Source organism: Hyperolius riggenbachi, chromosome 8 (assembly GCF_040937935.1).
Source record: "Hyperolius riggenbachi isolate aHypRig1 chromosome 8, aHypRig1.pri, whole genome shotgun sequence".
In the NCBI taxonomy this organism is placed as follows: Eukaryota; Metazoa; Chordata; class Amphibia; order Anura; family Hyperoliidae; genus Hyperolius; species Hyperolius riggenbachi.
Window position 1 is genome coordinate 255,558,840 of NC_090653.1, and position 26,148 is coordinate 255,584,987.

Here is a 26,148-nt window from a genome sequence, read left to right on the forward strand (position 1 = left end):
TTTCCACTAGCAATCGCTAGCGTTCGCGCTAAACGCTAGCGATTTCTGAATCGCAAGTGCAGGAAACTTCCCGGCGATTGCGTTCACGATTTTGCTATGCAATGCACTGCATAGCAAAATCGCAGCAAAGATCGCTCCGCGGTGCGATCGCGTTTGAGTAAAAAACGAATTGCGGTAGTGGAAATTACCTACCGCGATTCCTATGTTAAAAAGCAAACCGTAGCGATTTCAAAATCACTAGCGGTTTGTGATTTTGCGATTCAGCATCGCAAACGCCGCTAGTGGAAAAGGGCCCTCACTGTGGCTGGCTGACGCTGGCTGCTGACCTCATTCTCACTGGCCCTCTCTCTCTTCCTGAACGAGCCTATCCTGACTGAGGCTCAGTGTGACATAGGGATGGAGTGGTGCTCCTGTGAAAGCAGCCTCGGGGACCTCAGCAACAATCCAACAATCAGTCACAGCCAGCCTGACATCTAACGTGCCTGCACATTCCAGGCACTCTTCCTCCAGCGGCTATGGTGTGTGTGTGGTTGCCAGGGTAACCACAGCCACCTTCTACACTCTCTGTAAGAATAGACCGGAAGCACTGCTATCTTCCGAGCTGCAGAAAGAAGCCTGCTCTGGTCATGCTGCGGGAGGATGTGTCCCCTCAGTGAGTACACACCATTCACACCATGCTGAGACTTTCCAGCTGTCAGGCCTGGTGCACACCAAAAAACGCTAGCAGATCCGCTAGCAGATTTTAAAACGCTTTTTCTTCTCTTTCTGTAGCGTTTCAGCTAGCATTTTGCGGTTTTGTGAAGCGTTTTTGGTGTAGTAGATTTCATATATTGTTTCAGTAAAGCTGTTACTGAACAGCTACTGTAACAAAAAACGCCTGGCAAACCGCTCTGAAATGCCGTTTTTCAGAGCGGTTTGCGTTTTTCCTATACTTAACATTGAGGCAGAAACGCATCCGCAATCCAAAATCTGCAGCAGCCCGGGAGTATGCGTTTCTGCAAAACGCCTCCCGCTCTGGTGTGCACCAGCCCATTGAAATACATTACCCAAGCGGATCCGCACCCGCAAGCGGATCGCAATCCGCAGCCGAAACGCTCTGGTGTGCACTAGGCCTTAGACTAGCATGCATTGCAGCTAGCTAGAGCAACCTGTGACTTACTTATTTAATGTTCTGACCTTTGCCAGCATCAGCTACTTCTATACTATAGTAGCATTTGCACATTTTATTATTATTATTTATTATTTAGTATTTATATAGCGCTGACATATTATGCAGCGCTGTGCAGAGAATATAGTGTTGCCACTAACTGTCCCTTAGACGAGCTCACAATCGAATCCCTATTTCCTACCATAGTCCTATGTCTATGTATGTGTCGTGTATGCAGAGCCGGGACGAGATCCTCCAGTACCCAAGGCTGAGACACCAAAGTGCACCCCTCCATCCCTCCCACCCCATGCGTTACATACTGATTGCTATTAGACTAAGAGGCACCCCAGGGCCCCCAACTAATCTTTAGTTATCTGGCTTGCAGTCACTGCCATGTATCCCTTTTTCTGATTTCTCTCTGCTTCAAACACAATTAGGAATGACAGCTAAATGAATTCTGCGCCCCCTCTTACACTGCGCCCTGAGGCTGAAGCCTCTCTTGTCTCTGCCCTGCGCCCCCTCCTACACTGCTCTCTGAGGCTGGAGCCTCTCTGCCTCGGCCCGGCTCTGAGTGTATGTATCGCAGTCTAGGGCCAATTTTAAGGGGAAGCCAATTAACTTATCTGTATGTTTTTGGAATGTGGGAGGAAACGGGAGTGCCCGGAGGAAACCCACGCAGACATGGGGAGAACATACATACTCCTTGCAGATCAGATGTTGACCTGGCTGTGATTCGAACCAGGGACCCAGCGCTGCAAGGCAAGAGCACTAACCACGCCACTGTGCTGGCATTTTAGTCTCTGGTGTGAGCGTGTGTATATATATATATATACAGGGAGTGCAGAATTATTAGGCAAGTTGTATTTTTGAGGAATAATTTTATTATTGAACAACAACCATGTTCTCAATGAACCCAAAAAAACTCATTAATATCAAAGCTGAATATTTTTGAAAGTAGTTTTTAGTTTGTTTTTAGTTTTAGCTATTTTAGGGGGATATCTGTGTGTGCAGGCGACTATTGCTGTGCATAATTATTAGGCAACTAAGCAAAAAACAAATATATACCCATTTCAATTATTTATTTTTACCAGTGAAACCAATATAACATCTCAACATTCACAAATATACATTTCTGACATTCAAAAACAAAACAAAAACAAATTAGTGACCAATATAGCCACATTTCTTTGCATGGACATGTTTAAATCCAGACTGAAAACCCACCTGTTTAGTTTGGCATTTACAGAAATATAACTTTTGTTGTGTGAATACTTCATCCTACCAATTACTGAATCTGAGAGAGCCTAAGCGCTTTGAGTCCTATGGGAGAAAAGCGCTATAGAAATGTTATTGTATTGTATTGTAAAAGCCTGCCATCCATGGATTCTGTCAGTGTTTTGATCTGTTCACCATCAACATTGCGTGCAGCAGCAACCACAGCCTCCCAGACACTTCAGAGAGGTGTACTGTTTTCCCTCCTTGTAAATCTCACATTTTATGATGGACCACAGGTTCTCAATGGGGTTCAGATCAGGTGAACAAGGAGGCCATGTCATTAGTTTTTCTTCTTTTATACCCTTTCTTGCCAGCCACGCTGTGGAGTACTTGGACGTGTGTGATGGAGCATTGTCCTGCATGAAAATCATGTTTTTCTTGAAGGATGCAGACTTCTTCCTGTACCACTGCTTGAAGAAGGTGTCTTCCAGAAACTGGCAGTAGGACTGGGAGTTGAGCTTGACTCCATCCTCAACCCGAAAAGGCCCCACAAGCTCATCTTTGATGATACCAGCCCAAACCAGTACTCCATCTCCACCTTGCTGGCGTCTGAGTCGGACTGGAGCTCTCTGCCCTTTACCAATCCAGCCACGGGCCCATCCATCTGGCCCATCAAGATTCACTCTCATTTCATCAGTCCATAAAACCTTAGAAAAATCAGTCTTGAGATATTTCTTGGCCCAGTCTTGACGTTTTAGCTTGTGTGTCTTGTTCAGTGGTGGTCGTCTTTCAGCCTTTCTTACCTTGGCCATGTCTCTGAGTATTGCACACCTTGTGCTTTTGGGCCCTCCAGTGATGTTGCAACTTTGAAATATGGCCAAACTGGTGGCAAGTGGCATCTTGGCAGCTGTACGCTTGACTTTTCTCAGTTCATGGGCAGTTATTTTTCGCCTTGGTTTTTACACACGCTTCTTGCGACCCTGTTGACTATTTTGAATGAAACGCTTGATTGTTCGATGATCACGCTTCAGAAGCTTTGCAATTTTAAGAGTGCTGCATCCCTCTGCAAGATATCTCACTATTTTTGACTTTTCTGAGCCTGTCAAGTCCTTCTTTTGACCCATTGTGCCAAAGGAAAGGAAGTTGCCTAATGATTATGCACACCTGATATACGGCTTTGATTGTCATTAGACCACACTCCTTCTCATTACAGAGATGCACATCACCTAATATGCTTAATTGGTAGTAGGCTTTTGAGCCTATACAGCTTGGAGTAAGACAACATGCATAAAGAGGATGATGTGGTCAAAATACTCATTTGCCTAATAATTCTGCACTCCCTGTGTGTGTGTGTATATATATATATATATATATATATATATATATATATACACTGTATATATATATATATATATATATATATATATATATATATATATATATATATATATATATATATATATATATATATATATTGGTGGGGAGCAGGAGGGGTTAAGGGAGAGGGGCCCAAGTCTGCTACTTTGCTTAGGGCCCCATTTGGCCTTATTCCGGCTCTGACCATCACCACCTGAACCTCTAGTTATCTGGCTTTCAGTCACTGCTATGTATCCCCTTTTCTTACTTCGCTTTGCTTCAAATACAATAGGGGAATGTTAGCTAAGTGAGTTGTGCGCCCCCCCTACACTGCGCCCTGAGGCTGGAGCCTCTCTGGCTCTGCCTCAGCCCGACACTGGGTGGCTGCCTTGTTTTTTTGCTATCCCACCTCCTTTATGTGTGTTTTTTTACACTCACACGACCTCCCCTTAAAGAGACTCTAACAATTTTAAGCCTTATTTCTTCTATCCTATAAGTTCCTATACCTGTTCTAATGTGGTCTGGATTACTGCAGCCTTTTCTAGTTGCACGGTCTCTGTAATATATCTAAGCTTGTTTTCTTTGTCAAGCTTTGTCAACTCAGGGAGGAATGGGCTGCCTTTGTTGTAATGAATACAAGTTATGCACGGGGCGTAACTTTCAGCTTGTCTGGCTGAGGGGGGAGGGAAGTGCCTGTCACATGCTGAGAAACTGTGACTAATCCCAGACTGGAGTGCAGAAACTTGTAGTATACTGTAACATGATATATATATACTAGCTGATGACCCGGCGTTGCCCGGGTATGTATTTGGCTGGTGTTGGCTCCACCCACTTTTTCTAACCCTAACACACAAACACTCAATGACCAAGTTTGTGAGCTTTGGGGTCTTTGGCATCAATAATTTGTATATTCCCATAGAAATTAAACAAATCAGATAGGCTGTTTATGCCATTAACAGTGTAAGAATGGCTGCAGTTTATATTTTCCCAGTGAAATTTGTTTTTGACTCTACCCACTTTTTGTAACCTTGACATACAGTCACTCAATGGCCAAGTTTGCGAGCTTTGGGGTCCTTGGCATCAATAATTTGTATTTTCTCAGTGAAATGAAACAAATGTGATTGGCTATTTTTGGCTCCACCCCCTTTTCTGAATTTGAATCCCAGTGACCCAATGTCCGACTGTACCAGGTTTTAGGATTGTGCCATTAACAGTGCAACAATGGCAGCAATTTTAATATTCCCCTTAAAAATCAACAGGTGAATATTGAGTGGCTTTTTTAGGCTCCACCCACTTTTCTGAATATTAATCCCAGTCACCCAGTGACCAACTGAGCAAAGTTTGAGAACCCTACCATTAACAGTGTAAGAATGGCTGCAGTTTACATTTTCCCAGGGAATCTGTTTTTGACTCCACCCACTTTTTGTAACCTTGACACACAGTCACTCAATGACCAAGTTTTGAGCTTTTGGGTTCCTGGCATCAAAATTGTGTGAATGGAAGCAGTTTATCCAGCAAAGAAATCTGATTGGCTGTTTGTGGCCCGCTCCCTTTTCAGAATTTAAACCCCAGTCACCCAATGACTGACTGTACCAGATTTGAGGCATTTGCCATTAAGAGTGTAAGAATGACAGCAATGTAAATATTCCCCTTGAAAATCAATAGGTGAATTTTGATTGGCTGTTGTAGGCTCCACCCACTTTCCTGAATATTAATCCCAGTCATCCAGTGACCAACTGTGTCAAGTTTGAGAACCCTGCCAATAACAGAATGTCTGAAATCAATCTAACAAATCTGATTGGCTGTTTGTGGCTCCATCCTTCCCTGGGAACTAGTAAAAAAGGGCGCACAGGGATAGTGGACAAAAAGGGCGCCGCCATAGACTGCAATGCAAAATATCGGCTATTCGGCGCCCGACAGGAAAAAAGGGCGCACGAGAAATAGCGGTTACAGGGATCGTGTTAACAAAGGTTTTCGTTTACAGGATAAAGTTTATAACAAATATCGTTTACAAGTTCGTTTAGAATTTGTATTATACTTATTTTTTCGTTTGTAAATTTCACTTATATGGGTTTTAACTAGTTTTTTTCGTTTTAAAAATGCGCTTATAAAACTATAACAACTAAAATTTCGTTTACACTTCTTTTATCATTTAAAATTCTTTTTCAGATGTATAATGCTTAAATAACGTTTCTAAAGCTGATTGTATTAGAAATACATCGCTTATGGTATTAACTTTGTTTTTACACTTCTAATGCGTTGATTATAGTTACTAAAATATCGCTTTAAATATTACTGTTATTTTAAGATTTCTACATGATTTTAAGGCTAGTTATTCTATTACAAATATATAAATTATTTTATTCATGTTATTTGGAGTGAAGTATTTTAAGGATTAAATATATTATTGTTTATATGTGTTTAGCGTGTTTTGTGCAGTGGGGATGGTTAGGTTTAGGCATTACTAGGGGGTCTAGGGGTTAGGGATAGGTACAGGGAGGGTTAGGACCAGGGTGGTGGTTAGGTTTAGGCACCACCAGGGGGGTCTTAGGTTTAGGCACCAGAAGGGGAGTCCTAGGTTTAGGCACCAACAGGGGGGTCTTAGGTTTAGGCACCAACAGGGGGGTCTTAGGTTTAGGCACCACCAGGGGGGTCTTAGGTTTAGGCACCACCACGGGGGTCTTAGGTTTAGGCACCAACAGGGGGGTCTTAGGTTTAGGCACCACCAGGGGGTCTTAGGTTTAGGCACCAACAGGGGGGTCTTAGGTTTAGGCACCACCAGGGAGTCTTAGGTTTAGGCACCACCAGGGGGGTCTAGGGGTTAGGGATAGGTACAGGGAGGGCTCTGTATGAGAGTAAGGTTAGGTATAGTTATAGTACAATATATGTAATATATACAATTTATTACATTATGTGTATTTACACAAAGGGGGTCTAGGTGTTAGGGATAGGGATAAGGAGAGATATCTGTGACCCTAAAGTTAGGTATAATTGTAGTAAAATACCTGTAAAACCTACCATTCTAGTACTATGCTTAATACAAGTGTAAATATTGTTTTTGCTATAGACGCTATTTGACGTTTCATTTCAGAATTCGTTTACTGTTTTAGACGGTATTTTGCCATTTCATTTCCGTTTATTTAACGTATTTAGCACTAAATTATCGTTTATAACCTCTTAAACGAAAAATACGGTTTTGCATTCAAACTTCTAATTTCGGCTACACCCCGCGCCCTTTTTTCCAGGCGCCCTTTTTTGATATACGCCCTTCCCTGAATTTGGACTCCAGTCACCCAACGACTGTATCAGCTGTTAGGCCTCTGCTGTAAGGCTTGGTGGTGTATTCTCCACAGTCAGCATGCAACGCATGAGCTGGCGTGGAGGAGGTACACACACTAGCACCAGGAAACAGGCTATCCCTAGTATAGTGGAGGGGAGGACTGACTCCAATAGGAGATTGTGGCGCACAGAGCCGGTGCAGATCTGACAGCCACAAACAATGCTTTTGTTATAACGTCTCAGCGCAAAGTAGCGCTGAGCGCATAAACCAGAACTGAGGAGATCAGGACAGGTAGACAGAATGAACGCTTGCTAGCTAGCGGCTACTTAGCGACAGCAAGCGTCCAAAACCAGACAGACTGGAATGAGGCAGCCAATGCGATGCGGCGATGGCGTGCCTCACAAAGACAGGACAGGATAGTCAGAAAATAGCAGGATAAGATAGATGAACGTAACACAGATAAATATACAATAAGTATGTTTTCCTAGTGTATTACAATTACAGCTATCAATGAAACTATTTGTAACTTCTGACTAACATATGTATATATCGGCAATGAACCGATATATGACATAAGCAGGAACGCTGACTAGGACTGGAGTAATACAGGGGACAGGACTCAGAAGGATTCGCTATCTCTTCGCAGAGATGAACGCAATCCACAAACAGTAACAGAACAGGATTCAGAAGGATTCGTTATCTCTTCGCAGAGATGAACGCAATCCACAAACAGAACCAGGAGCAGGGTAACTACCTCAGCACGGGTGGTCACGGTACGCGCAACCTACCAAAACGTGCTGGAAAGCTGACTAACTGCACACAGGATATAAACAGTTCGTGTACGTATACATCAGCGTCACTGATGTATCAACGTAACACAAATACAAGGAAAATAATAAATGTGCTGGTATGCATATATATTGGCAATGAACCAATATATGATGCAAAGACCAGCAAAGTATCTTTATAACAAAAAACACGATCGGGGGCTAAAGCGACAGCAAGGCAGGCTTAGGCTGAAGCTATGAAAACCCAAGGAAACCCTGCAGGAAGCAGATCTTTATACTGAGGTCATCCAATGGGAGCAGACATGCAGATTCCCACACAGGTGAATGATAATCAGTCACAAGCTGACAGCAGGGAAAGACAGACAAAGCTATGCAGCTTGCATGGAAATAGATCAGAACTGCCTGAGCTGCAGCACTACTACTTCCAGCAATAGCTGCTGCAGCAGCGATCATTACAGTACCCCCGCCTTTAAAAGCGGATTCCAGACGCTTTTCAAAACTGAAATTCCCAACAAAACAGTCTGACTGATAATTCATGATGACCGGGACAGCCCGGCAAGACCGAATTCCAGAATCAGTCCCCACAAGACTGGACCCATCAGAACCAGAACCTACAGAACCATGCCCATCAGTACTACAAGCCCCAGTGTGACACCCATCAGAACCATGATTTCCAGAAGAAAGCCCTCCGAAATTCCCTGAGCGATACCCACCGCCTTCCAGGAACCGTTCAGAAACGCCAAAGCCTTTGCAATGCCCACCGGTACTGTCTTTACCAACACAAAACCCACTGTTGAACCAGTCCAAGGCACCAGGACAAGTTTTCTCAGAGACCTCCCAGAACACCTTGAAGCTCCAAAGAGATCCCCATAGGTCAGAATGCCCCTTAGGCTCACATGGAGAACTATCAAGAACCCCTATGGAACCTATGGCAATTCCCGAGTCAGGGCCACAAGGACAAACATCAATATCAGGGCTTTCAGGGACCAGAACCATCTCTGGGCATGCAGGCAGACTGGCAACATCAAAACGTGTTCCCACTAAGGAAGCATCAGAGCACGCTAACACCTTAGACACACTTGGGCATTCTGGCACACAAAGAACATCTGGGCACCCTGGCACAAGAGAAACCTCTGGGCATGTCAAGGAACTGTGAGCCTCAGGGTCAGCCAGGACAGGACCAAAACCAGGACTGGCCAAAAAAAAATCATCATGACTAAACTTCGCAACTACTGGACTTTTACACGAGAATGCTGGATCAGACTTAGATGTCGCTGACTCCAGCAAAGTCAGTAACAAATCAGATTCAGGGGCACTAACAAGACAGGACAAATCTTCTGATGTATGCACTGAACCAGATAGGGACTCCACAACTACCTCTGGACTGGACAGAGACTCATTTAATACACTGGATTGGAGCTCATGAGGCGCTGCAGAACAAGTCAGTATTGCAGCAGCCCCCACTGGACTAGGCAAAACTGAGGAATTCCCTGGACAGGAAGGGGACTCTGGAACCTCTGCCATAGTGGCCAGAGAACCAGAATCTTTCAGGATACAGGGCTGGGTTTCAGGAACACTCATCAGACCAGACTGAAATTCTGAGATTTCTATTATTTTGACCAGAGAATCAGAATTATCCATGTTACAGGGCAAGACTTCTGAAACATTCAGAGGACAGGGCTGGAGTTCCTCGGCTGTTACAACACTGGAGAGGGACTCAACAACATTGGTTAAATCAGACTGTGTACAAGGCAAGGTATCTAACACACTTGCTGACGAGGACAATATTTCAATGGCTTCTGCTTTGCTGGGCAGAAATTCATCAAGTTTTATTAAAGCAGACTGTAATTCCAAAACAGCTGCTAGACAAGTGAATATTACTGCAACACCAACTGAGGTAAGCAGTGCCTCAGACCCTTCTGCTAGAGGGTTTGAAATATCCAAAGTACTGGGTGAAGCATAAAACTCTGCGACCACAGCTTCACTGGACAGGATCACTGAACAGTCCATATTGCGGGCAAAACCATGGAAGCACCTGCTGGACAGCATAATGATTCTGTGACCTGAGTTTCATTGGAGAGATCTACTGCACAATTCATGGTACAGGGCAAATTTATTGGAAAATTTTCTGAACAAGGTAATAATTCTGCGATTTCAGGTTCACATAGCAGATGCTCTGAGCTATTCACGAAACTAGAGCGAGGTGTAGAAACAGGAAGATCAAGACACAATGTTTGCGCATCTGAATCACCATTCATTTGTAAAATTGGAAAATTCAGATGCCGGGGTTCTGATGTTTCTAGACAGGATTGCTGGGACTCGGAAACTGATGTAGTGCATCTATTGGCATCTGCTGGATCAGACAGGAGTTGAACTTTATTAACACAGGTAATTTCTGCAGAAGTATTTGCAGAGGCAGGCAAGATTTTTCTGGTGTCTGTTTCACTGAACAAAGAGTCATGAGTACTGGCTAGGCTGGACTCGGAAGTCAGCAGGACCTCTGGATTCTCTGCTGAGAAATTTGCGCAGGGCAAGGTTAAGAATGTATCATTGGCTTCTGTTTTACTGGTAAGTAACACTGAGTTATCCATGGTACAGGGTGGAATTGCAGGAACTTCAATTTCACACAAAAAGAGCTCCGAATCACCTGCTGAATCAGCCAAAGGTGCTGAAGCAGTCGGGTCAGAACGCCAAATTTGCGAATTCGGAGTCACATAAAAATCATCCAAAATCAGTTCCCACACATCAATCAATGGAGCCACAAAGTCATACTCACACACACCAGTTTTTATTAGGTTATAGGCAGACTTAATGCATGCATTCAATACTAATTCACTTTTTGCACTGTAAAATTGACAAAATGAACTTGAATCATTCTTCCATTCATTGACCAGAGCTTCCATCTCTCCTTTCTCAAATGGAGGATTCCAAGCATATTTAACAGGCAGATCATGGTTTGCAGATATGATTGTAGCAGGGACATATATTGGGTTCATTAGCAGGTGATTGGCAGATTCCTTATTCCTAAGAATCTCCAATACCTGTAGCAAGTGCTGAACTGTAGTGTATGCAAACTTTCCTTGCTTCACAAATAAGTTGATTTGTTCAATACTCTGTAATATCTCCTCATAATCATACTCAGATAATTCTTTTAAACAAAAATCTTTATTTTCCCTAGCCAGGGAGGAAAGTTCATTAGTAGTTTCATAAGTCCATTTAACTCCCCTGAAAGACAATTGCATTTCATTATCTGTTAATGGCAGAATCTCATTATAGGTCTCAGTCGCTAAGGATAACGACTCTGCAGATCGGACATGTTTCTTAGAACGTTTGCGTTTGGCCTTAGACCCTGCTGTTTTCCCTGCTGTTCTTGGTGATTTATTCAAGGCTGCAGGAAAATTATCAGTAACACCTTCTGCTTGCTGAACATTTTTGCAAGCAATTGAAGGAGTAGCTGATTGACCTGCTGCCAGGAGTTCATTAAGAGGAAAAGGCAATGGATCTATGCGCAACCAGTTATGGATCACAAACGCTGGAAATTCCAGCGGTCTATCTTTCAAATCGGAATGATTGAGAACATCAAATGCCCACTGGAATAATTCCCCTTTAAACAAAATATAACTTAGTTGGAGTGCCCAGGTTGAAACAGGAGTCGCTTGGAGATCAGGATTGGTCAGGAACCTGGCACATTCAGAGAAAAACTCATTTTCTGTTTCAGAGCTAAGTTCTTCAAATTTCTTAAAGGAACAGGAACCATAATTAACAGTGTCATACTTTCTGGGAATCCCCCCCACAATGGGGATTGGTAATGGGGTTTTCATAATGTAAGGCTTGGTGGTGTATTCTCCACAGTCAGCATGCAACGCATGAGCTGGCGTGGAGGAGGTACACACACTAGCACAAGGAAACAGGCTATCCCTAGTATAGTGGAGGGGAGGACTGACTCCAATAGGAGATTGTGGCGCACAGAGCCGGTGCAGATCTGACAGCCACAAACAATGCTTTCGTTATAACGTCTCAGCGCAAAGTAGCGCTGAGCGCATAAACCAGAACTGAGGAGATCAGGACAGGTAGACAGAATGAACGCTTGCTAGCTAGCGGCTACTTAGCGACAGCAAGCGTCCAAAACCAGACAGACTGGAATGAGGCAGCCAATGCGATGCGGCGATGGCGTGCCTCACAAAGACAGGACAGGATAGTCAGAAAATAGCAGGATAAGATAGATGAACGTAACACAGATAAATATACAATAAGTATGTTTTCCTAGTGTATTACAATTACAGCTATCAATGAAACTATTTGTAACTTCTGACTAACATATGTATATATCGGCAATGAACCGATATATGACATAAGCAGGAACGCTGACTAGGACTGGAGTAATACAGGGGACAGGACTCAGAAGGATTCGCTATCTCTTCGCAGAGATGAACGCAATCCACAAACGGTAACAGGACAGGATTCAGAAGGATTAGTTATCTCTTCGCAGAGATGAACGCAATCCACAAACAGTAACAGAACAGGATTCAGAAGGATTCGTTATCTCTTCGCAGAGATGAACGCAATCCACAAACAGAACCAGGAGCAGGGTAACTACCTCAGCACGGGTGGTCACGGTACGCGCAACCTACCAAAACGTGCTGGAAAGCTGACTAACTGCACACAGGATATAAACAGTTCGTGTACGTATAAATCAGCGTCACTGATGTATCAACGTAACACAAATACAAGGAAAATAATAAACGTGCTGGTATGCATATATATTGGCAATGAACCAATATATGATGCAAAGACCAGCAAAGTATCTTTATAACAAGAAACACGATCGGGGGCTAAAGCGACAGCAAGGCAGGCTTAGGCTGAAGCTATGAAAACCCAAGGAAACCCTGCAGGAAGCAGATCTTTATACTGAGGTCATCCAATGGGAGCAGACATGCAGATTCCCACACAGGTGAATGATAATCAGTCACAAGCTGACAGCAGGGAAAGACAGACAAAGCTATGCAGCTTGCATGGAAATAGATCAGAACTGCCTGAGCTGCAGCACTACTACTTCCAGCAATAGCTGCTGCAGCAGCGATCATTACATCTGCTATTTACAATGTAAGAATGGTAGCAATGTAAATATTCCCCTTGAAAACATCTATAGGTAAATTTTGATTGGCTGTTGTAGGCTCCACCCACATTTCTGAATGTTTTAAGTTTGGGAACCCTGCCATTTACAGTGTAAGAATGGTTGCAGTTTATAGTTTCCCATATAAAAATGTAGTTGTTATTGGTGCCGCCCACTTTTTCTAACCTTGACATGCAGTCACTCAATGATCAAGTTTATGAGCTTTGGGGTGTGTATCAAAAAAGGGCGCCTGGAAAAAAGGGCGCGGGGTATAGCCGAAATTTTAAGTTTTAATGCAAAACCATATTTTTCTTTTAAGGGGTTGTAAACGAAAATTTAGTGCTAAATAGGTTAAATAAACGGAAATGAAATGGCAAAATACCGTCCATAACAACAAACGAATTCTGAAAAGAAATGTCAAATATCGTCTATAAGAAAAACGATATTTACATTTGTATTAAGCATAGCAATGCAATGGTATGTTCTACAGATATTTTACTGTAATTACACCAAACTGTAGGCTCACACAGATCTCTCCCTATCCCTATCCCTAACCCCTAGACCCCTCTTTGTTTAAATATATATAATTTATTAAATTGTATATATTACATATATTGTGCTGTAACTATACCTAACCTTACTCTCACACAGAGCCCTCCCTGTACCTATCCCTAACCCCTAGACCCCCCTGGCAGTGCCTAACCCTAAGACCCCCCTGGTGGTGCCTAACCCTTAGAGCCCCCCGGTTGGTGCCTAACCCTAAGACCCCCCTGGTGGTGCCTAACCCTAAGACCCCCTGGTGGTGCCTAACCCTAAGGGCCCGTTTCCACTATCGCGAATCGCGGATTCGCACAGTCAGTACAAGTGGATGGGACTGTTTCCACTTGTGCGTTTCCCCGCACGTTTTTCTGTGCAGAAAAAATCTGCAGGGTAGGGGCCTCAGAATTCGCCTGCGTGTGGAATGCAGGCGAATCGCACGCAATGTATTTAATAGGGAAATCGCATGCGTTTTCCCCATGCGTTTTTTGCCGCGATTTCGCATGCGATTTCGCATAGGTACCCATGTTAATTCACACAGGCAGTGACATGGTTAAAATCGCATACAGCCTTACCTATGCGAAATCGCATACGAAATCGCGGCAAAAAACGCATGCGGAATCGCACCCGCATGCGAATTGCCTGCGGTGATTCGCCGGCGATTTCGTAACGCTATAGTGGAAACGGGCCCTTAGACCCCCCTGGTGGTGCCTAACCCTAAGACCCCCCTGGTGGTGCCTAACACTAAGACCCCCCTGTTGGTGTCTAACCCTAAGACCCCCTGGTGGTGCCTAACCCTAAGAACCCCCTGGTGGTGCCTAACCCTAAGACCCCCCTAGTGGTGCCTAACCCTAAGACCCCCCTGGTGGTGCCTAACCCTAAGACCCCCCTGGTGGAGCCTAACCCTAAGACCCCCATGGTGGTGCCTAACCCTAAGACCCCCCTGGTGGTGCCTAACCCTAAGACCCCCCCTTGTGGTGCCTAACCCTAACCACCCCCTGATTGCGTATATTATACTGTAACTATACCTAACCCTCCCTGTACCTATCCCTAACCCTTAGACCCCCTAGTAATGCCTAAACCTAACCATCCCCACCACAAACACCCTAAACCAGGGGTCTCAAACTCAATTTACCTGGGGGCCGCAGGAGGCAAAGTCAGGATGAGGCTGGGCCGCATAAGGAATTTCACAATCGCGGCGCATCGCCGCCTCTGCCCGCCCCTCTCACTCTTCCTTCACAGAGAGGGGCGGGGAGAGGTGGCGATCCGTGCGACGATTGACGTCAGGAGGGGCAGAGCTGAAGCTGAAAGCTCTGCCCCTTCCAGGAAATGGCGGCAGATAGCCCCCGGGCGATTTGGGGGCTCTGCAGCCCTCGTTTAGCGGCAGATTACTTGGGAGCACTGAAGCGAACTATAAGGAAGCTTTTGCCGGGGAGGGCCACAAAATATTGTATCGAGGGCCGCAAATGGCCCACGGGCCGCGAGTTTGAGACCCCTGCCCTAAACACATATAAACAATAATATATTTAATCCTTAAAATACGTCTCTACAAATAACATGAATAAAATAATTTATATATTTGTAATAGAATAAATAGCTTTAAAGAGACTCTGTAACAAATTTTTCAGCCTTAGTTCTTCTATCCTATAAGTTCCTATGCCTGTTCTAATCTGCTCTGGCTTACTGCAGTCTTTCCTAACTGCACTGTCTCTGTAATAAATCAATGTATCTTTCCTCTGTCCTGTTTGTCGGGCTAAGGCTTGATTGTGTGGAATGTGCAGGGCTGCTTGTGATTGGTAGAAGCGATACACACCCTCTGCAGGCCCCCTGCAAACTCTGAATGACTCACACACTATGCTTAGCTGAGCCTATTAGAAGCTGGTTAGTTTGTTTGTAAACACTGCCTAAAACTGTTAATTACAAGCCAGGATTGCAGCAGAGAGTGGCAGAAACAGCACAGATGGGCACAGGAGAAAATAATGAATAGAATGGTATGCTTTTTATTGTAAAAATATTAGAGTACAGATTCTCTTTAAAATAGCCTTAAAATCACGTATACATTAATATTATAAATAGAGAAAAGTATATATAAATATATACAATACAATAGATAGCCTTGCAAGCATTAGAAATCTTAAAATAACAGTAACATTAAAAGCGATATTTTAGTAACTATAATCAACGCATTATAAGTGTAAAAACAAAGTTAATACCAAAAGCGATGTATTTCTAATACAATAAGGTTAAAAACGGTATTTATGCATTATACATATGAAAACAAATTTTTAAATGATCAAAGAAGTGTAAACGAAAATTTAGTTGTTATACTTTTGTAAGCGAAATTTTTAAACGAAAAAATAAGTAAAAACTGATATAAGCGAAATTTAAAAACGAAAAAATAAGTATAACACAAACTCAAAACGAACTTGTAAACGATATTTGTTATAAACCTTATTCTGTAAACGAAAACTTTTGTTAACACGATCCCTGTAACCGCTATTTCTCGGGCGCCCTTTTTTCCTGTCAGGCGCCGAATAGCCGATATTTTGCATTGCAGTCTATGGCAGCGCCCTTTTTCTCCACTATCCCTGTGCGCCCTTTTTTACTAGCAACCCTTGGTATCAATCATTTGTATATTCCCATTAAAATTAAACAAATCTGATTGGCTGTTTGTGGCTCCGCCCCCTTTCTGAATTTGAACCCCAGTCACCCAGTGACCAACTGTACCAGGTTTGAGGCGGGGCATCTGCTATTAACAGTGTAAGAATGGCAGCCATTTAAATATTCTCCTTGAAAATCAACAGATGAATTTTGATTGGCTGTTGTAGGCTCCACCCACTTTCCTGAATATTAATCCCAGTCATCCGGTGACCAACTGTGCAAAGTTTAAGAACCCTGCCATTAACAGTGTAAGAATGGCTGCAGTTTATATTTTCCCAGTGAAATTTGTTTTCGGCTCCGCCCACTTTTTGTAACCTGGACACACAGTCACTCAATGACCAAGTTTGTGAGCTTTCCGGTTCCTGGCATCAAAAATGTGTGAATAGAAGCAGTTTATCCAGCAAGGAAATCTCATTGGCTGTTTGTAGCCCTGCCCCTTTAGTGAATTTGGACCCGTCACCCAATGACCAACTGTAGCAAGTTTCAAGCCTCTGCCATCAACAGTGTAAGAACGGCAGCAGTTTAAATATTACCCTAGAAAATCAGTAGGTGAATTTTGATTGGCTGTTGTAGGCTCCACCCACTTTCCTGAATCTTTATCTCATTCACCCAGTGACCAAGTGTGCCATGTTTGAGACCCCTGCGATTAACAGTGTAATAATGGCTGCAGTTCACATTTTCCCATTTAAAATGAATGGCTGAAATTTGATTGGCTGTTTTATACTCCACCCACATTTCATGGATTTGTAACCTCGGTCACCAAAAGACCAACTGTGCCAAGTGTGTGGACTCTGGCTTGATTAGTGTTAGAATGGTAGCCTTTTACATTTTTCCATTGACATGAATGGGGGAAATCTGATTTGCTGTTTGTAGCTCTGCCCAGGTGTGCAGGGGGGATGCGAGACCCCCAGAACATGTCATCCCAGGTAGTAAGGGATCTGTATACCAAGTTTCGTTCAAATCGGTCAAGCCGTTTTAGAGTGAATACGCACGCAAGCACGAACACACACACACACACACACACACACACACACACACACACACACACACACACACTTATATATAGATATATATATACACACACATACACACACACACACGTGTGTGTGTGTGTGTGTGTGTGTGTGTGTGTGTGTGTGTGTGTCACGTGTGTGTGTGTCACGTGTGTGTCACGTGTGTGTGTGTGTGTGTGTGTGTGTGTGTGTGTATCTATGGGCTCGATTCACAAAGTGGTGATAACCCAGTTATCACGCCTAAAAGACTTTAGGCGTGATAACCATTGCACCACGCTGGTGAAAAGCCCCTTATCACGCCTAAGTTTAGGCGTGCTAAGTTTAGGCGTGCTAAGTTTAGATAAGTTTAGATCACGCGCAAAGTCCTGCGCGCAAAGCAGCGCCATTAAACTCTATGCGACGTTTCGCGCACACCAGATTTTGCTACCGCAAAACTTTTGATCAGCTGTGCACTGATCACGCCCTATATATTTACACATACATCACTTCCTGGTTAGCGCCCATGTTTTTTATTTGTAAACACTGCCTAAAACTGGTGATTAAAAGCTAGGAACGCGGCGGGGAGCAGCAGAAACAGCAAAGAGGGATCCAGGAGATCACAGTGACTCGATTGGTAGGTTTTTTATTATACAAATCAAACATTACAGCAGGGGAGGACTGGCCAGGGGGGAAGGGGGGAGATTTCCCCCCAGGCTGCCTCTCATTTAATGATTCAGGGCTGGTGCATGACCTGTTGCATTCAGGTTATTGTATAAGGCAATATGAACCACTGGGTTGGCTGAGGGGGATAAAAGCCCAATTAGCAATTAGAGGGCGGGAAAGTAAATATACACAGCATGATGCAGAGCAGAGGCTTGCCTGGAGGGTCTGTGGGAAAAAAACTGTCTGCTCTCTTCGTTTCAAGGGTGTTTATTGTGCAGAAATCAAGTTCACAATACAGAGAATCGAAAATAATATCCCCCTTGGGGGAGTCGGAATAAGTAAAGTAATACAAGAAACTTTCAATGAATCTTTGAACATCAAAAGATAAACAGAGGAACTTATATTCCTACACTATTTTATACTAACAGTACATAAATATATATCAACCCAAATTTTCGATATTTAATGTGGATGGGGAAGGATCGAGGAGGAGTGGGAGGGGGGGGAGAGGGAGGGTTTTAGGGTGGGGATACAAGGAAGGCCCAGGAGTGGGGATGCCACGTCATGCCACTGGGACTCTTCCAGTTGGGGAAAAGGGAGTAGAGGGTAGGGAGAGGAGGGTAAGGAGAAATGGGGTAAACAGAATTCAGTGCCAGACAGGCATAACCTCTAATAAACAATACATATAGATAGAAAAGCTTTATATATGCTTGTAAATGGTCCACTGGGTTCCACGTCCTCAGACCATTTGAGACTCTATGTGATCTGAAATTATCTTAACACACAACGCCAGGAGATATTCCGGAGGGAGAGTTAGTAGGAGCGTAGAGTATAGTCTAAGCCTTCATTAGCCTGTGTATCTATCCATGGGGACCAGACTTTTAAGAAAGCCTCCATTTTGTCATGGACCTTGGCTAGGATGTGTTCTGAAAGTAGGGCCTCATTTAGTTTCTGAAAGACTTGCTCAACATTAAGGGTTCTGGACTTCCAGTTAAACGCTATGTGTCTTCTGGCTAATGCCATTATGTGGTGCAATAATTTATTGCCGGGTGAGGATAGGTTACTAGGTCTGTTACCTAGTAGGGCTATTGTAGAATTTATAGGAGAATTAATAGTAAGTACAAGAGAGGTGTGTCTCCAAACCGCCTTCCAGAAGGCCTGAACAACTGGACATTGCCACCACATATGCCAAAGGGTCCCTTTTTGGCCACATTCCCTGGGACACAGTTCCGATTGTGATGGGCAGAATGCATGAACCCTGGCTGGGGTGAAATAGACTCTATGCAGCAATTTGAGTGAAGTTTCTATCGATGAATAGAAGAGACTGTTTTTTAGTAGAGTGGAGCAGCAGTGTGCCCATTTTGCAGTTGACATTGAAATCCCGCACTCTGCTTCCCAATCCAACTGGAATTTATATTTTTCATCCTCAGTCTCCCTTGTTAATAAACCATAGATATCAGAGATAAGACCCTTTTCGAGCGGGCCTTGTCTGCATCTTGTCTCAAAAGTTGTGTAAACGAGAATATCTTTATTTTTATCAATTTTGTCCAAAAATTTAAATATTTGTGAGGCCCTGGAGTATTCAGAGGGGGGCACGTCTTGCTTAGTATAAAATTCTCCTAATTTCATTAGTCTAAAGGCCGAGGTGAACCTGCCTAGTCGTGTTAGATCCCTAGACTTCCACCAATGAAAAGATTGAGTTGCTAAACCGGGAGGAAAGTCGGGGTTCCCAATCAGAGAAGACATTAAGCTTATCCTAGATTGTAATTTATATATGAACCTACATCTAATCCATAATTTTAAGGAGAAAGCTAATATTGGGGCCAAGGTCATGGTCTTCTTCACAGGGATTTTAGAGGCCCACATGAGTCCTACCGGAGTTTGAGGATATATTAATTTGGACTCAATCTCCACCCACAGGGGGGCAGAATTACCCGAATTTACAGCTACCAGTTGGGAGAGTCTAGCCGCCCGGTAGTAAGACAGGAGGATAGGAAGGTTGAGGCCTCCTCTATCCTTGGGCTTAGCCAACGTCGTATATTTTAGCCTTGCTCTTTTTTTAGACCAGATGAAGGTGTGGATTTGTTTTTGAAGTAGCATCAGGTGTGAGATCTTAATCGGAATTGGGAGAACTCTAAAAAGGTATAGTATTCGGGGGAAAAGGGTCATTTTGACTGAATGAATTTTGCCTAATAAGGACAGAGGGAATTTTGACCATTGGTCTAAGTCGGATGAGAGCTTCCTATACATTGCGGGAAAATTTACATCGTACAATTTATTTGGGTCTAGAGGGAGGTTTATTCCCAGATATTTGATATAGTTAGATTGATACTGGAGGCCTAATGAATCAGCCAACGATTTAGCATGTTTAGGGGGCATTTTGGAAATCATCAACTCGGATTTATCGACATTTAGTTTAAATCCTGAAAATATCGAGAAATCATCAATGATTTTGAATAAATTGGGAATGGACGTATGGGGAGAAGATAGTGTTAAGAGTATATCGTCCGCAAAAAGATTTAATTTGTATTGTTTGCCTCCAAGCGAAACTCCCAGGACCTCCTTGGATCTGCGTATCTTTATAGCAAGCGGCTCAATGATTAAGGCAAAAATGCCAGGGGATAATGGGCAACCCTGTCTCGTACCTCTACATATAGGGAACCTGGTTTGGGAATAAGATGGGAGTTTAATATAGGCTGAGGGAGATGAGTACAGGGTCTCGACAGCACTTAAAAAGTCTCCCGAAAAGCCAAATTTAGTTAATACTGAAAATAGATATGGCCATTTTATCCTATACCATCATAGCTCCCAACTTTCCCTCTTTTGAAGGGACAGTCCCTCTTTGGATATACAGTAAGTGTGTGTGGGGAGACCATTTGGGCTGAGGCTGCCATGAACATGGGCCTCTAGTTTTTTTTCCCCCAGGCCAAAAGGTCCCAGTCCTCCCCTGCATTACAGATTCTCTTTAATAAGGGATAGTGCTCCATTCATCTTTTCTTCTTTTTTCTTCCCCTCCTCCTTCTCGCCCAGTTCATTTTTGCAAACAACTTTCCCAATGCATTTACAAGGATGCATAATTTTTGCATCTTATGTTATGTGATTCACATTTCATCGGCCGGGACCCACACTGCGTTGCTGTTATTGGCTAATCAAGTCTGGCTATGAGAGACCCCTCCTGGCCTGTCACGCCCACTATGAACATTCTCACAGCAGCTCTCTTGTCGGTTCCTGTCCTGATTGGCTGCTTGGCAAAGTGATGTCACGCACCCATGTTATCGGGATTTTCAACCCAATCACATTTAAGCTTTTCTTCAGTGCGATATGAGATGGGGAAGGCTGGACCTTACGTCACACACAGGAAGCGTCTCCTTTGGAGATGCTTTTTAATCCAGCGTGGACCCAGCACATTTGTGCACACTAGAGCCTCAGATCCTAGCGAAACGGTCATCAAGCCGTGCACCCAGCAGCGCCCACTGCTACCTCAGACATCCCCACACTGCTGAGCATGATAAGTATCATCCGTCCGCAACTGGCCATAGTATGTTCTCCAGTCGGCGCAGATGCAGTCCAGCCGAGCACACTCCCCCATCTCTCTCCCGCCGCCGGTACTGCTCATGCATTTTTTATTTGGGCCCATCAGGTTCACTTTAACCACTTGAGGACCGTAGGCTTTACCCCCCTTAAGGACCAGACCCTTTTTTTCCATTCAGACCACTGCAGCTTTCACGGTTTATTGCTCGCTCATACAACCTACCACCTAAATGAATTTTGGCTCCTTTTCTTGTCACTAATAAAGCTTTCTTTTGGTGCTATTTGATTGCTGCTGCGATTTTTACTTTTTATTATATTCATCAAAAAAGACATGAATTTTGTCAAAAAAATGTTTTTTTAACTTTCTGTGCTGACATTTTTCAAATAAAGTAAAATTTCTGTATACATGCAGCACAAAAAATGTGGACAAACATGTTTTTGATAAACAAAAACCCATTCAGCCTATATTTATTGGTTTAGGTAAAAGTTATAGTGTTTACAAACGATGGTGCAAAAAGTGAATTTTCCCATTTTCAAGCATCTCTGACTTTTCTGACCACCTGTCATGTTTCATGAGGGGCTAGAAATCCAGGATAGTATAAATACCCCACAAATGACCCCATTTTGGAAAGAAGACATCCCAAATTATTCATTTAGAGGCATAGTGAGTTCATAGAAAATATTATTTTTTGTCACAAGTTAGCGGAAAATGACAGTTTGTGACAAGAAAAAAAAAAAAAGTTTCCATTTCTGCTAACTTGTGACAAAAAAAATGAAATCTGCCACGGACTCACCATGCCCCTCTCTGAATACCTTGAAGTGTCTACTTTCCAAAATGGGGTCATTTGTGGGGTGTGTTTACTGTCCTCACATTTTGGGGGGTACTAATTTGTAAGCACCCCTGTAAAGCTTAAAGGTGCTCATTGGACTTTGGGCCCCTTAGCGCAGTTAGGCTGCAAAAAAAGTGCCACACATGTGGTATTGCCGTACTCAGGAGAAGTAGTATAATGTGTTTTTGGGTGTATTTTTACACATACCCATGCTGGGTGGGAGAAATATCTCTGTAAATGAAAATTGTTTGATTTATTTTTACACACAATTGTCCATTTACAGAGATATTTCTCCCACTCAGCATGGGTATGTGTAAAAATACACCCCAAAACACATTATACTACTTCTCCTGAGTACGGCGATACCACATGTGTGGCACTTTTTTGCAGCCTAACTGCGCTATGGGGCCCAAAGTCCAATAAGTACCTTTAGGATTTCACAGGTCATTTTTGTTTCAAGACTACTCCTCACGGTTTAGGGCCCCTAAAATGCCAGGGCAGTATAGGCATCCCACTAATGACCCCATTTTAGAAAGAAGACACCCCAAGGTATTCCGTTAGGAGTATGGTGAGTTCATAGAAGATTTTATTTTTTGTCACAAGTTAGCGGAAATTGATTTTAATTGTTTTTTTTCACAAAGTGTCATTTTCCGCTAATTTGTGACAAAAAATAAAATCTTCTATGAACTCACCATACTCCTAACGGAATACCTTTGGGTGTCTTCTTTCTAGAATGGGGTCATTTGTGGGGTTCCTATACTGCCCTGGCATTTTAGGGGCCCTAAACCGTGAGGAGTAGTCTTGAAACCAAATGTCACAAAATGACCTGTGAAATCCTAAAGGTACTCATTGGACTTTGGGCCCCTTAGCGCACTTAGGGTGTAAAAAAGTGCCACACATGTGGTACCGCCGTACTCAGGAGAAGTAGTATAATATGTTTGGTGGTGTATTTTTACACATACCCATGCTGGGTGGGAGAAATATCTCTGTAAATGACAATTGTTTGATTTTTTTTTTACACACAATTGTCCATTTACAGAGATATTTCTCCCACCCAGCATGGGTATGTGTAAAAATACACCCCAAAACACATTATACTACTTCTCCTGAGTACAGCGATACCACATGTGTGACACTTTTTTGCAGCCTAGGTGCGCTAAGGGGCCCAACGTCCTATTCACAGGTCATTTTGAGGCATTTGTTTTCTAGACTACTCCTTACGGTTTAGGGCCCCTAAAATGCCAGGGCAGTATAGGAACCCCACAAGTGACCCCATTTTAGAAAGAAGACACCCCAAGGTATTCCGTTAGGTGTATGGTGAGTTCATAGAAGATTTTATTTTTTGTCACAAGTTAGTGAAAAATGACACTTTGTGAAAAAAAAAACAATAAAAATCAATTTCCGCTAACTTTTGACAAAAAATAAAATCTTCTATGAACTCGTCATACACCTAACAGAATACCTTGGGGTGTCTTTTTTTCTAAAATGGGGTCACTTGTGGGGTTCCTATACCGCCCTGGCATTTTACGGGCCCAAAACCGTGAGTAGTCTGGAAACCAAATGTCTCAAAACAGTGACAGGTGGTGATAGGGGGTGATTGATGGGTGGTTGATGGGTAATTAGTGGGTGTTTAGGGTAGAGAACAGATGTAAACAATGCACTTGGGAGGTGATCTGATGTCGGATCTGCGGGCGATCTATTGGTGTGGGTGGGTGATCAGATTGCCCGCAAGGGGCAGGTTAGGGGCTGATTGATGGGTGGCAGTGACAGGGGGTGATTGATGGGTGGCAGTGACGGGGTGATTGACAGGTGATCAGTGGGTTATTACAGGGAAGAACAGATGTAAATAATGCACTGGCGAATTGATAAGGGGGGTCTGAGGGCAATCTGAGCGTGTAGGTGGGTGATTGGGTGCCCGCAAGGGGCAGATTAGGGTCTGATCTGATGGGTAACAGTGACAGGTGGTGATAGGGGGTGATTGATGGGTGATTGATAGGTAATTAGTGGGTGTTTAGGGTAGAGAACAGATGTAAACAATGCACTTGGATGGTGATCTGACGTCGGATCTGCGGGCGATCTATTGGTGTGGGTGATCAGATTGCCCGCAAGGGGCAGGTTAGGGGCTGATTGATGGGTGGCAGTGACAAGGGGTGATTGATGGGTGGCAGTGACAGGGGGTGATTGATGGGTGATTGACAGGTGATTGACAGGTGATCAGTGGGTTATTACAGGGAAGAACAGATGTAAATAATGCACTGGCGAATTGATAAGGGGGGGTCTGAGGGCAATCTGAGCGTGTAGGCGGGTGATTGGGTGCCCGCAAGGGGCAGATTAGGGTCTGATATGATGGGTAACAGTGACAGGTGGTGATAGGGGGTGATTGATGGGTGATTGATGGGTAATTAGTGGGTGTTTAGGGTAGAGAACAGATGTAAACAATGCACCTGGGAGGTGATCTGACGTCGGATCTGCAGGCGATCTATTGGTGTGGGTGATCAGATTGCCCGCAAGGGGCAGGTTAGGGGCTGATTGATGGGTGGCAGTGACAGGGGGTGATTGATGGGTGATTGACAGGTAATTGACAGGTGATCAGTGGGTTATTACAGGGGGAATAGAGGCATACAGTACACAGGGGGGGGGGGGGGTCTGGGGAGATTCTGAGGGGTGGGGGGTGATCGGGAGGGAGCAGGGGGCAGTTTAGGGAATAAAAAAAATAGTGTCGACAGATAGTGACAGGTAGTGATTGATGGGTGATTAGGGGGGTGATTGGGTGCAAACAGGGGTCTGGGGGGTGGGCGGGGGGGGGGGGGGGGTCTGAGGGGTGCTGTGGGCGATCAGGGGGCGGGGGGGGGGGAAATCAGTGTGCTTGAGTGCAGACTAGGGTGGCTGCAGCCTGCCCTGGTGGTCCCTCGGACACTGGGACCACCAGGGCAGGAGGCAGCCTGTATAGTAGGCTTTGTATACTATACATTACAAAGCCTATTATAAGCATGGATCGGCGGAGATTTGTATTCCTCCGCCCGCCGGCGCTGCTAAGTGGCCGGCGAGCTGGAGGCTAAATCCCCGGCCATCGATCCCCGGCGAAAGATCGCGTCACGGATGACGCGATCGGTCCTCCCATGCCCGTACAAGGACCACCGCCTCTGTGCATGCGGCGGTCCTTGCGGGATCCACTTTCCAGCCGCCCCTGTGCAGTGGGCGGTCGGCAAGTGGTTAAAGTGAACTTTAAGTCAGAAAAAAAATGAGTTTTACTCACCTGGGGCTTCTACCAGCCCCCTGCAGCAGTCCTGCCGCATAGCTATGTGTTTGTAATGCGGCAACGCTTATTTTTGTACGCGTTGCGGCCCGCAATAGCGCTAATTACAGTCGGGAATGCGGAAAAAGCTACGCAAGGCCAGTCCTGACGGGCCTGTCGGCAAAAACGAAACTAGCTGGCAGCGGGGGACCAGAGGATTAGTGAGTGGCTGCGAGGGCACAGGACTGCTGCAGGGGCTGGTAGAAGCCCCAGGTGAGTAAAACTCATTTTTTTTTTCTGGCTTAAAGAGACTCCGTAACAAAAATTGCATCCTGTTTTTTATCATCCTACATGTTCCAAAAGCTATTCTAATGTGTTCTGGCTAACTGCAGCACTTTCTACTATGACAGTCTCTGTAATAAATCAATGTATCTTTCCCCTGTCAGACTTGTCGGCCTGTGTCTGGAAGGCTGCCAAGTTCTTCAGTGTTGTGGTTCTGCTATGAATTCACCCTTTCTGGCCCCTCTATGCACACTGCCTGTGTGTTATTTAGATAAGAGAGAAGAGAGAAGCTGCTCTAATCAGCTGGATAAATCGTCCTCTGAGCTGGCTGGGCTTTCACATACTGAGGAATTACAAACAAGGGCAAAGCTGTTTGCAGGAAGAAAAGAGCAGCCTGAAACTTCAGTGCATGGGGGAAAGAAACACACAAATGATCTCTTGAGATACAAAAGGAAGGGTGTATACAGCCTGCTTATGTATGGATGTATTTTCTATGTGTGGACATACTGTACATCAAC

The 26,148-nt window shown here is 44.1% G+C and overlaps 1 protein-coding gene across 1 annotated transcript in view; it reads left to right on the forward strand.

Moving 5' to 3' along the window:
• The first annotated feature begins 567 nt into the window (after positions 1–567).
• LOC137527775 (multidrug and toxin extrusion protein 1-like) overlaps positions 568–26,148 on the forward strand; it is a 153,411-nt gene continuing 127,830 nt past the window's right edge. The window contains exon 1 of the mRNA XM_068248657.1: positions 568–652. The gene's annotated coding sequence lies outside the window, so the exon portion shown is untranslated. The remainder of the gene's footprint in view (positions 653–26,148) is intronic.